This window comes from Saccoglossus kowalevskii, chromosome 20 (genome assembly GCF_978046115.1).
Source record: "Saccoglossus kowalevskii chromosome 20, keSacKowa6.1, whole genome shotgun sequence".
NCBI lineage: Eukaryota > Metazoa > Hemichordata > Enteropneusta > Harrimaniidae > Saccoglossus > Saccoglossus kowalevskii.
Window position 1 is genome coordinate 4,499,560 of NC_140660.1, and position 14,061 is coordinate 4,513,620.

The following is a 14,061-nucleotide window of genomic DNA, read 5'->3' on the forward strand; positions in this document are numbered from 1 at the left end:
GAAGTAGCAATTACCACAGGGACTGTGAGACAATTACAGGGGAGGAAAGACAATTATAGGGGAGGAAGACAATTATAGGGGAGGAAGACAATTATAGGGGAGGAAGACAATTATAGAGGAGGAAGACAATTATAGGGGGAGGAGAGACAATTACAGGGGAGGGAAGACAATTACAAGGAAGGGAAGACAATTACTGGGGGGGGAGACAACAATAGGGAAGAAGAGACATATACAGAGAAGTAGCAATTACCACAGGGGCTGTGAGACAATTACAGGGGAGTGAAGACAATTACAGGGGAGGAAAGACAATTATAGGGGAGGAAGACAATTATAGGGGAGGAAGACAATTATAGGGGGAGGAGAGACAATTACAGGGAAGGAAAGACAATTATAGGGGAGGAAGACAATTACAGGGAAGGAAAGACAATTATAGAGGAGGAAGACAATTATAGGGGAGGAAGACAATTATAGGGGGAGGGAAGACAATTACAAGGAAGGGAAGACAATTACTGGGGGGGGGGGAGACAACAATAGGGAAGAAGAGACATATACAGAGAAGTAGCAATTACCACAGGGGCTGTGAGACAATTACAGGGGAGTGAAGACAATTACAGGGGAGGAAAGACAATTATAGGGGAGGAAGACAATTACAGGGAAGGAAAGACAATTATAGGGGAGGAAGACAATTACAGGGAAGGAAAGACAATTATAGGGGAGGGAAGACAATTATAGGGGGAGGGAAGACAATTACAGGGAAGGGAAGACAATTACTGGGGGGGAGACAACAATAGGGAAGAAGAGACATATACAGAGAAGTAGCAATTACCACAGGGGCTGTGAGACAATTACAGGGGAGGGAAGACAATTATAGGGGAGGAAGACAATTACAGGGAAGGAAAGACAATTATAGGGGAGGAAGACAATTATAGGGGGAGGAGAGATAATTACAGGGGAGGGAAGACAATTACAAGGAAGGGAAGACAATTACTGGGGGGGGACAACAATAGGGAAGAAGAGACATATACAGAGAAGTAGCAATTACCACAGGGGCTGTGAGACAATTACAGGGGAGGGAAGACAATTACAAGGAAGGGAAGACAATTACTGGGGGGGGGACAACAATAGGGAAGAAGAGACATATACAGAGAAGTAGCAATTACCACAGGGGCTGTGAGACAATTACAGGGGAGGAAAGACAATTATAGGGGAGGAAGACAATTATAGGGGAGGAAGACAATTACAGGGAAGGAAAGACAATTATAGGGAAGGAAAGACAATTATAGGGGAGGAAGACAATTATAGGGGGAGGAGAGACAATTACAGGGGAGGGAAGACGATTACAAGGAAGGGAAGACAATTACTGGGGGGGAGACAACAATAGGGAAGAAGAGACATATACAGAGAAGTAGCAATTACCACAGGGGCTGTGAGACAATTACAGGGGAGTGAAGACAATTACAGGGGAGGAAAGACAATTATAGGGGAGGAAGAAAATTATAGAGGAGGAAGACAATTATAGAGGAGGAAGACAATTATAGGGGGAGGAGAGACAATTACAGGGGAGGAAAGACAATTACAAGGAAGGGAAGACAATTACTGGGGGGGAGACAACAATAGGGAAGAAGAGACATATACAGAGAAGTAGCAACTACCACAGGGGCTGTGAGACAATTACAGGGGAGGAAAGACAATTATAGGGGAAGAAGACAATTATAGGGGAGGAAGACAATTATAGGGGAGGAAGACAATTATAGGGGGAGGAGAGACAATTACAGGGAAGGAAAGACAATTATAGGGGAGGAAGACAATTACAGGGAAGGAAAGACAATTATAGGGGAGGAAGACAATTATAGGGGAGGAAGACAATTATAGGGGGAGGGAAGACAATTACAGGGAAGGGAAGACAATTACTGGGGGGGAGACAACAATAGGGAAGAAGAGACATATACAGAGAAGTAGCAATTACCACAGGGGCTGTGAGACAATTACAGGGGAGTGAAGACAATTACAGGGGAGGAAAGACAATTATAGGGGAGGAAGACAATTACAGGGAAAGAAAGACAATTATAAGGGAGGAAGACAATTACAGGGAAGGAAAGACAATTATAGGGGAGGGAAGACAATTATAGGGGGAGGGAAGACAATTACAGGGAAGGGAAGACAATTACTGGGGGGAGACAACAATAGGGAAGAAGAGACATATACAGAGAAGTAGCAATTACTACAGGGGCTGTGGGACAATTACAGGGGCTGTGGGACAATTACAGGGGCTGTGGGACAATTACAGGGGCTGTGGGTCAATTACAGGGGAGTGAAGACAATTACAGGGAAGGAAAGACAATTATAGGGGAGGAAGACAATTATAGGGGGAGGAGAGACAATTACAGGGGAGGAGAGACAATTACAGGGGAGGAGAGACAATTACAGGGGAGGAGAGACAATTACAGGGGAGGAGAGACAATTACAGGGGGAGGAAAGACAATTACAGGGGAGGAAAGACAACCATTGGGGAGAGCCACATGAGAAGACAACAACATGGAAGGAATACCTCAGAGGGAAGGGCTATCAAGACGGATGAAAACACTAAATATTGACTTACTCTGCTAGACTTTCTATCACTTATCTTATCATCATCTTCAGAATCTGACACCCAGTGTTTCACTCTCTCTAACTCTTCCTCCTGAAAATACAAAAATAAAATGAATACAAAAGACAAATTTCAAGTTCCATCGTTTCCTTAGAAACTTGTTCATTCTGGTGTAAAAAACGTTCCAATTTTGTCAGCATAAACATTTGATAGCTCATTAGAACACTGAGAAACTAATGAATAATTAATATGTGAACTAAAAATCAATTCTGATTCTTGTACAGAAACCGATTAATTTTATACTGTCAAATATTATATTTTAGCTAGAATAAACTAACTTTGTGGGTGTTTTGTAGTAAGTTTATTTTCAGTGATTTTTGATGTGTTAAATATAAAATATAGGTATATTCGCTGAATATTATTTTCACTGAATCATCACTTCAGCGAAAATAAATTCCAAGTGAAAATAATGTATTTTACTGTAATTAACTCAAAACACATGCTAAAAATGCAAAGGCTCATGGGTAGACGCTTGTTTGTAAACAATGACGCACGATGGCCATCTGACACATGTGCAGGTGACGACTCCCCCGCTTTAATACTTTTATGAGCATGCATAGAATAATGAACTTAAAGATTTGAGTAAGTAAATAACAAACTAACACACTAATTACCTGTTGTTTTTGCTGTAGGATGGATGATATGATTCAATCACAATGAGTTGAAGACAAATAAAAAAAAAAATGGGAAAATTAGATATGAGAGTGCAAAATAATATGATTTGAGTCAAAATGTAATGATTTTGAAATGTGAGTGTATTGGTAGGTTTAATCCATTAAGGACCAAAGTCAATTTCAGGCGCCATCCACAAAATACTGTAGAATACTTTATTTTCGCTTTGAATTTATTTTCCCTATTTTCGCTGGACGGATGATTTCTTGAAAATAAAATCCAGCGAATATACTTTTTTCCCATATTTCACATTAAATTCATCAAATAAATTCCAAACAAAACGGCCAAAAAGCCTTTTCAGCGAAAATAAAGTATTCCACAGTAGTTCCATTTAGAGTCTGCTCTTTTCCACATGAAATGTCGTGAAAAATTCAAATTTTTTGAACAAAAACTAGAAACAATGTAACATTTTGTCTTTTAGGTCTAAAATTAAGATTGAATTCAGTGAAAATTACATAAAATGTGAAAAAATTTACCTAAATTTGAAGCGGGGAAAAATTTGGTGCTCAAGGGGTTAACCTGTGAGGTATAATAGTGTACAAACAATGAGTCATGGATATTTCAACACGTATATTACCATATTATATACCATTTATATAACCTGTATACTATCAGAGGTACATTACTTGGGGTTTGCAACTGCAATGACATGATACCAAAATCCTGTTTCAATCTCGCTCTCGCATAAACGAGGCAACTAGGGTACTGGGATGTCCAGGTGGATCACAATAGCTGCTCACGATATGACGGATTACGATAAACTATATTTTCTGTACATTTTCGATGTATTACATTTTTTCACTATGAATTTGGTAATACATGTTTTATTACAAACCGCCTATGTCATGTCGGTCGTAGCATCAGTCTCGCTGTTTACGAGATGAGACTTCAATGGGATCTTGACATGATGTCACCATACAGTACTATGCGCGTTGCAAACCCCAAGTAATGTACCTCTGATTCTATATATACTCTGTAGTATATACCATTTATATACCATAGTATATAGTACCATATGTACTCATAGTACCGGTATATACTTTATACACTAGAGGTTATTATGAGAATACAACGAAGTATGCATGTAGGCAGTATGGTGTTTGTATCGACCAACAGAAGTATGTGTTCCAGTACTGCCTGAGTGCATTTTTTGCAGTATTCTCATACTTCCCACAAATACCATTATAGATACCCCAAATATACCATCACATTATTCGCATATGTCCGAAGTATACCACAAAGTAAGTAACCAAAATATACCATGTATACATGTATCATCAGACAACAAGGTAGTAACTACATATATACTACAACATGTTCCATATATACCACTTCATATATCAGATACACTACACTCATATATCATCCAGTCTAAACTCAAATCCTACATGTGTACCTGAAACTCCATGGACATACTTGATGAATACAATATATATAACGCACACAGTCAGGTATGAACAGAAAATAAAATGAGAAACTGAACAACACAGACGTAATTTACATATTATTACGACCACCTGTCATTAACAGTCACTTATACCATTATGCAATCACAAGTCGTAGCGAGGGCAGCAAACGCTGACCCCCCTTCCCCCAATATACAGTATTCAGCTGCCAATAGTTATTGTTCAATAATGACAACAAATAAATAAAAAAAAAATTATGGAGGGATAATAATTTAGATGATACAAATTTTTGATTTACTGGTTACCATGGAAACAGATCATTTCAATAATGGTGTGTAAACTTTGCACAAGCTTTTTATAGTTATCTTTTATGCTTCTCTACGAATGAATCCCATCAACCAATGAACTCAAAGACTTGATGACCTATGACCTCCACAACTTTTTAAATTTTTTGTCTGAATTGAAAAAATATATATGCAATGGGTGAATATCATAAGAAACTGAGAATTGCTTTTTATTATTTTTGTGCCAAGTGACACTTCTGAACATAGAAGTCATCGCTTGTTTCTACTGATATTTTTTGTATACTGTACAATTTTATGTAAGCCAATTCAAGAAAAGTTGACATCGTTATTATTCAAGCTATTATTGCAGTGAGTCGAATTCTCTAAAATTGCATTTACATGGGGAAAATATACATGCCACACAAATGGATTACTTCCCCTAAAAATTCTCTAAATATGGGTCAACTTTTTCAAAAAAAATGTGACAGATTTTAATCAATTAAAAAAGAATTACGTGGTAGTTAAATTTGAACGAAACTTTACAAAAACGGAATTTTTTTTTCAAAAAAACAATAATTTTTCATCCTGGATATAATCATTTTCACCAACAAATTTTCCTAGAACAGGGTCAATATTTCGAGTTCGGGTAGCCAACTTCTGTCAATTGAGGGCATATAGCTATTTTGTATTTTGAAGAATATACGTTAAATATCTTGCATACAGCGATAACTGCACGTCTATACAAGACATTGACACAGAAATAGCAAAACTGAAAACTACTTATATGAAATACAGTGTTACTAGCTCAGATTTCAACCTTTTTACTGGTGTTATCAACTCACATTACAATAATCTAGTGTTTGCTACTGTCAGCTGATTTCCAATGTAAATATTGACCACAACTTTTGATTAAATCTTTTTAAAGCCATAATACCTGTCTGTTTTACCCTAAATTAATTTAAAAAATCATTAAAAATGACAGAAATGTGATATTTTGCCAAAAATGAGTAAAGTCTGCACTGCATTTACCGTACTGCATTATAAGCATATTTGCAATAAAACGCATATAATTAACCAACAATACTGTAAAATACTTTATTTTACATGGAATTAATTTTCACTATTTTTGCTGTAGGAATGATTCAGTGAAACTAAAATCCAGTGAATATACATATACTTTTTTTCCTATATTTTTCATTCAACTCATCAAAAGTTAGTGAAAATAAATTCAATACAAAACACCCAAAAAGTCTTTTCAGCGAAAATCAATTCCAGCTAAAATAAAGTATTTTACAGTATTTAAATTGTATTCTTCTTGATTATGTAATGAAGTCTGTAGTACAAATAGTATTTTTAACAGTGGATATGACATAGGGACACTAAACTTGGCATTTTCCCCAACCCTCACCACCACCCCTTGTCTACAGGTAAAACTCATATAACCTCATAAAACTCAGCCTGGGGTGGGGGGAGTCGGGCATGACATTGACTGTAGCATAATATAATAGCAATGTTTGCACAAAACCACTTAACTGGAAATCAGAAACAGACAGATAATAAACAACAGTCATTACGGAATAACTCAACTCTAATGTAGTTTAAGACTTAATATTACCTTTAAATTGTCAAACACGATAACTTTTCATGCACGAGGTAAATTCAGTGTGAAACACGATGGAAGTGGTATTATCCCACGCCAGGTAACTAGGCATTATGTTAATTGGTGTAGCGTAACTAAAGCTTTATGCAAATGAGTGTGGTGTGTAATTACACCATATAATGTCACTGACTGTAACAGTAGTGGATTACATCAACAAAGCATTGTTATTGTGTTTTTGTGTGTAGTATTAAATTTGATATGAAGTCCGTGTGAATGAATGACAAGTTAGGGATTTATGTTAAATTTCACAAACAAAATTGTAACACTGTGTTTCAAAACACATAAGCACACTGAACTAAATTTTCGGTAGGTAAGGGGCAGACCATTATAAACTCTGGGGGAGGGGGCATGGTATTTCATTCTATCATTTGCATAATAATTCCAATTTTGAAAATATAAAAACGTCACATTACAATAAAATAAATTAAAAATAAATATTATAGCCTCACTTTCTCATTTTTATTTTGAGAGTATTGGGGGGGGGGGGGTGGTATCCATTGACAAACATACCTACAATGTAACAAACCTTCAAGAACATACAAAGCCAAAGAGTGTTAATGATGACAAATATACTGTAAAATAATTTATTTTAGCTGGAATTAATTTTCGCTGAAAAGACTTTTTGGGTGTTTTGTTTGGAATTTATTTTCACTGATTTTTGATGAGTTTAATGTAAAATACAGGGAAAAAGGTATATTCGCTGGATTTTATTTACACTAAATCATTCCTTCAGCGAAAATAGAGAAAATTAGCTAAAAGCGAAAATAAAGTATTCACAATTTTTTTTTCACCCTTCCACTAGATAGCTGCACCCCTATCCAACACAATGGTCTATCCATATAAAACATAACTTCCAGCTAGGTAATTACACCCTATGCATTTAGTACTTGGAAGCATATATAAAAGGTAGAGCAATGTAGAACAACCACCTTACTCTCACCTTCTCATAGGTTAGCTACATCTCCTGAGCCATAATGGTTTATTCCTGGTAACATCTCTAAATGTAACCACCCCTCAGAAAATTACATGCAACAAGTTGAAACTACCTCCTAACACACACTCTCCCATAAACTAACAGCATCCACTTGAACCACAATGGTCCATTCCTCGTAATTCTATAAATCTTAACCATCCCTCAGGTAATTACACCATGCAACAGGTAGAACTACCTCCTAACACACACCCTCCCATAAACTAACAGCACCCCCTTGAACCACAATGGTCTATTCCTCGTAACTCTGTAAATCTTAACCACCGCTCAGGTAATTACACCATGCAACAGGTAGAACTACCTCCTAACACACAACCTCCCAAAGGCTAGCTACACCCCCTAAATCACAATGGTCTATTCTCCACAACATCCCCTAAAGTGATCTCCCCCAGGTAATTGCACCATGCAACAGGTAGAACAGATAGAACTACCTCCTAACATACACCCTCCCACAGGATAGGTACACCCCCTGAACCACAATGGTCTATTCCTCATAACATCCCAAAATCTTAACCATTGCTCAGGTAATTACCCTATGCAACAGGTAGAACTACCTCCTAACACACACCCTCCCACAGACTAGCTACACCCCCTAAACCACAATGGTCTATTCCCCACAACATCCCCAGGTAATTGCACCATGAACCTTCACCTCAATGACTTGGATAAATATTAACAGGGTAGAGCAGGTTGACTTCTAACCATTGTGTGAAGGTCACACTATTGGCATCACGTTAGACCTATTTTAACTTTTTGAGTGCCAGATAGCTTTCCCGCCCAAAAATTAAGTGCAAATATTTTCACATTTTTAAAAATTTTCACTAAATTTCATCACCATTTTGGACCATACAGACAAGTTTAGATATTTCTTTCAGTTTTTGACCAAAAGATTTGTCAATTTTTATCAACATTTTATGTGTGGAGGAGCAGACTACAAATTGTTTTGTTGACAGTGCTAAAAGTTGACAATGGTGCCCAAGGGATTAACAATTACGACATGGTGCTCTTCTAACAATTCAAACAGACCTGTAATTGTAGACTTTTGTGTCATTCTCCATTTGTTGTCTATTAAACCTGTCTCCTGTCTGTACAATGTGTGTGGTTTTTTTTGATGCACAGAAAGTTGAAAAAAAACCCACTCCCTATCAAAGGTCACCAATTTGTTTAGAGACCCATTCTTGCCAACCAATCACACTCACACAAAATGTGTGATTTTTATACAGAGAATATAGTAATTAAGGACTAGAAATTAAAAAAAACATCACTAAAAAAATGAAAACAAAACTAGGGAAAATAACCCATGTATTCCAGAGCATGGATATCAACAAATCACACCATACATGTATAAATTTAATATCAACAACAGAAAAAATCGCCGTTGTTTAATCTTTGGAAGCGAATAGTCGGTTCTCATCTACCAGTCACTGCATACGTACACACATACACACAAAAAGAAACTGTATCCCCAGTGTGGGATTTTGGTAGAGAGAACAATAAAGAAACAACTACAGATAAAAAGACAACAAGAATAAAAAAAATGAAAACAAAACTATGAAAACAAGCAGCCTATCGGCTGAGATAGCTCCGCTGTTAGCAATGCACATTTCAATTAAAGAACTGAAGACATCATTAGAAAATGAACAATATGAATAGTATCAAAGCAATCGGACTTACAGTTTTTAACAAGAAGTCAAAAATATCACTTTTTACCGAAAATTACAAAAATATTCACCAAAATAAATTAATTAGAGAATTGAAGATATCATCACAAAATGAACAAATCTGAGAGGTCCACATGTAGTACCTATATATGTAATATCAAAGCAATCGGACTTACAGTTTTCAACAAGAAGTCGAAAATATCACTTTTTACCAAAAATGACAAAAATATTCACCAAAATTAGAGAATTAAAGATATCATTACAAAATGAACAAATCTGAGAGAGGTCCACATGTAGTACCTATATATGTAATATCAAAGCAATTGCACTTGCGGTTTTTAACAAGAAGTCGAAAATATCACTTTTTACCAAAAATGACAAAAATATTCACCATAATTAGAGAATTGAAGATATCATCACGAAATGAACAAATCTGAGAGAGGTCCACATGTAGTACCTATATATGTAGTATCAAAGCGATTGGACTTGCGGTTTTTAACAAGAAGTTGAAAATATCACTTTTTACCAAAAATGACAAAAATATTCACCAAAATTAGAGAATTAAAGATATCATTACAAAATGAACAAATCTGAGAGAGGTCCACATGTAGTACCTATATATGTAATATCAAAGCAATTGCACTTGCGGTTTTTAACAAGAAGTCGAAAATATCACTTTTTACCAAAAATGACAAAAATATTCAACAAAATTAGAGAATTGAAGATATCAACATGAAATGAACAAACCTAAGAGAGGTCTACCCAAGGTACATATATACCAAGTATCAAAGCATTCAGGCTTGTAGTTTTCAAGAAGAAGTCGAAAAAGTAAAACATTGACACGGACGACGAACGACGACGAACGACACCGGACGACGGACAATCACTCATATGATAAGCTCCGCTCGACAAAGTCGACAGCGGAGCTAAAAAAAAAACCATGTATTTCAGAGCTCAGGTATCAACAAAATCACAATATCTGAAAAATTCCAGCTGCTATGATACTATTGAGAAGTAATGGTCTGCTATAATTAGATTTTGCCCCTGGCTGACACAGAGGGAGCACTCTACTGGAATTAATACTTGACAGTAATCAAATCCAGAGTTTTGTTATCTTAGAGTTTAATCAGTAAGACAGGTGTTAATAACACTGAAAAAAAAGCAACTGTCTCTGGTCGTGAGGGTAACGGTATTCACACATGTGCGTTTTTATTTATGTGCATTTCTATTGGAGAACTTGAATATACTGTGAAATACTTTATTTTCGCTTGGAATTAATTTTCGCTATTTTCGCTGAAGGAATGAATCAGTGAAAATAAAATCCAGTGAATAAACTTTTTTCCCTATATTTTACATTCAACTCGCCAAAAATCAGTGAAAATAATTTCCATACGAAACACCAAAAAAGTATTTTCAGTAAAAATTATTTCCAGCTAAAATAAAGCATTTTACAGTACCTCATCAGCAGGCTGAAAATGTGTTCTATTCATAGATGATTTTGTTAACATTTTTTAAATTTGTAATATTGAATTTTTCTTTTTAACTATTATATTCATTTATATACATGTACATATATATATATATTTTTTTTAAAGGATGCAATAAAGATATTAGTACAATATTATTATTAAATTAATATTATTAGTATAGGTGGCAGTGACAGGTTTATTTTTAAGTCAGTGTTCACACCTATTCATACCCTATATTCATCTACCATTGAGTCAGCTATAGAGAGTATTGTCTTAAAACGTGGTGGTCCTCGCGCAGCGCGTGTTCGAATTTCATGTAAATAAACAATGTATTTTACACGCGTTGTATACATCACTATGAGTCTCATATCGAACAAGACGCGGCACGACGACTGCCGCCTTTAACCACAACCCCCCACCCCCGGGTGGCTTATCTCACAGTTTAACACTGTCAACATGTTTTCCCTTGCGTTGTTTCACTTGTGTTAACACACTTAATACATCTGGCATTCTATTTTTCAATTCGTGAATAAATTTTTAGTCATGGGTATGCAGGTCAGTTCAAATAGAGTCGCTCACAACATTTTTTTTTTGCGGGGGCGGTGTTGAAAATACTGTGAAAATAAGTAGTGTTTGAATAATCTCATTGAATTTTTTTTTAAATCGTCCCAAAAGCAAGAACCTCTTATTCTAGTGCAGCGAATAGTTAAAATTATTTCAATAATAATATGCAATGCTTTTAACTTCCATTACACAGATTTTTAAAAGTACAATGAACTACAGGTCAATCGACTCCATCCCTCCCTCAACGACAATTATACCCTCCCATGTCCATCCTTGAATTCTGAGACACTTTTGAAACTAAAATAAGTTAGACTTGCCAGGACAATATCTACCTGGGATGCCAACACACACACAACACAACACAACACAACACAACACAACACAACACAGTGGAATTAGCCTGACATTTCAATTCTGAGCTTCTTTCACTCAATCCATTTTTTTTTTATTTATACAGTAAACTTTCCGCTCCACAAAATCTCAATTATTGAGTATATATTGACCGATGTTGTTAGCGGCATTCCAGAGAGTCTTAACTTGCAAGTAATCTGCCATTAAAGGATCAGGAGGGGCAGTATTAAGTCAAGATGACGAGAAAGTCGTTTAAATTTGAACAACGTTCTTCTATTCACAATAACCCCCACCACCACCACCACCACCACCACCACCATCTGTGCAAGTGCAGTAACATGCAGTCAAGTCATATACTGTAAAATACTTTATTTTTGCTTGGAATTAATTTTTGCTATTTTCGCTGAAGGAATGATTCAGTGAAAATAAAATCCAGCGAATATACCTTTTTTCCAATATTTTACATTCAACTCATCAAAAATCATCAATACATTCATACAAATAAATAAATTCCTTACAAAATACCCAAAAAGTCTTTTCAGCAAAAATTAATTCCAGCTAAAATTAAGTATTTTACAGTATATACCACACAGAATTTGATACAGTGAAAAAACCTGTCAACAAACAAGCTGTTCTCTGATTGGTCCAATTGTTAGGTGTTAGGGTTGGGTAACCAATCAGGCACAATGTTGTATGTAGTTCAAAATTTAAATTTGGCTCAAACTACTTTAAAATTACACGCTTGTTGGTAATGATCCCAAAATGCATTAATTTCTTAGAAAACCATGTTACAATAATTGCAGCGCTTACATGCACCTGCCACTGCAATACCCCCAAGGGTGGTGGATTATGAGCTGAAGTGACTGTTAAAAGTCATTTTCCCCTCATTTAGGATTTTGATTAATGTGATGTGTAACCAAGGAGTCAAAGTCAGTACATAAACTGATGGTGACAAAAGTGTGACCAAATAGTTCAAATGGTTTTTTTAATGTAAATGAATGCATTAACCATGTAAGGTTAGGGAGACTTGTTCCTCAAAAATCAAAAGTTAAGGGGCCCTATTTTATATGAACCACTGATACTCTCAATTTTATTATTTCTTACCTCCAATTTTCTAATTTTGTCTTCATACTCTCCTTTCAGTCGTTCTATTTCACCACTGTGTTGTCTTTTCAACTCTATAACAACGCCTTCATGTTCCTTCTTTAATTCTATACAAAACAAAACATCAGAAATTGTCATACCATATAAGGTGAATCAATGAACTGTTCCATTTTACTGCAGGGGAAGTAGGTTGTGTTAGTTGTTCTATTTTCCCAGTAGGGGTGACAGGTTGTGTGTTGATGCTTTAGACTGCATGAAAGGATATATTTAATCTTACAATTAATGAGAAAAACAAATATTGGTAATTACAACACATATTTGTTAATAATATACTGTAAAATCATTTATTTTCACTATTTTGATGGTTTGAGCATATTCACTGTTTTAATTTCATGAATTTTGTCAAAGTAACAATGAATTTTAATGTTATTTCACTTGTTCAAGTAGATTTACTTATCAGCAAAATAAGGAGATTAAAATCCAGCGAAAAAATAATGCATCTTTTCACCACCAGACTTTCTCGCCCAAATTTTTCTGCATTTTTTTTCTTATATTCTTCAGTATTTCTGAAAATGAACCCTAACTTTGAAGCCAACAGATAAAATTTGAGTAAATTTTTAGTTTTTACTCAAAAAATTTGGCTATTTTTTCTCCCAATCTTTTGAAGGTAAGTGCAGACAATAAACAGGACCATTTTGTGAATTTGGGATGAAAAGAGGGAACTGGGGATGAAAAGGTTAATGATATTTTGCAAGTCAAAACTGTTGGGCAAAATTTATTTAGGACAGAAGTAAGAGAAGTGCTTCCACAAAATTTTTTTTTTTCTGTCACAGAATTAAATTCTGATAGTTTACATTGACCATTAGATGGGCACAGACAATATGAACTAGACTGTAAATTATCTTCAATATAAAACAACAAAATAGCCATGGCTGGGCCAGTCTTGTTGAGTACTGTAAAATACTTTATTTTAGCTGAAATTTATTTTTACTGAAAAGACTTTTTGGGTGTTTTGTATTGAATTTATTTTCACTGATTTTTGACAAGTTGAATGTAAAACATATGAGAAAAGGTATATTGACTGGATTTTATTTTCACTGATTCATTCCTTCAGCGAAAATTAATTCCAAGTGAGAATATTTTACAGTACCTGCTTTGCCTATAGTGAAATAACACAGTGGGAGGTATGTTTAACTATTTACATATCTATTCCTAGTGTAATCACCAGGTAGCAGTCAAGTACTTCATATGA

The 14,061-nt window shown here is 35.4% G+C and overlaps 1 pseudogene across 1 annotated transcript in view; it reads right to left on the bottom strand.

Moving 5' to 3' along the window:
* Positions 1-14,061, bottom strand: part of LOC146729929 (uncharacterized) — a 50,967-nt pseudogene that overhangs the window by 28,404 nt on the left and 8,502 nt on the right. Inside the window, exons 2-3 of the transcript XR_014927969.1 lie at positions 12,810-12,916; positions 2,600-2,680 (exon numbers count right to left, since the gene is read on the bottom strand). The product of XR_014927969.1 is annotated as an uncharacterized LOC146729929 (transcript). The remainder of the gene's footprint in view (positions 1-2,599; positions 2,681-12,809; positions 12,917-14,061) is intronic.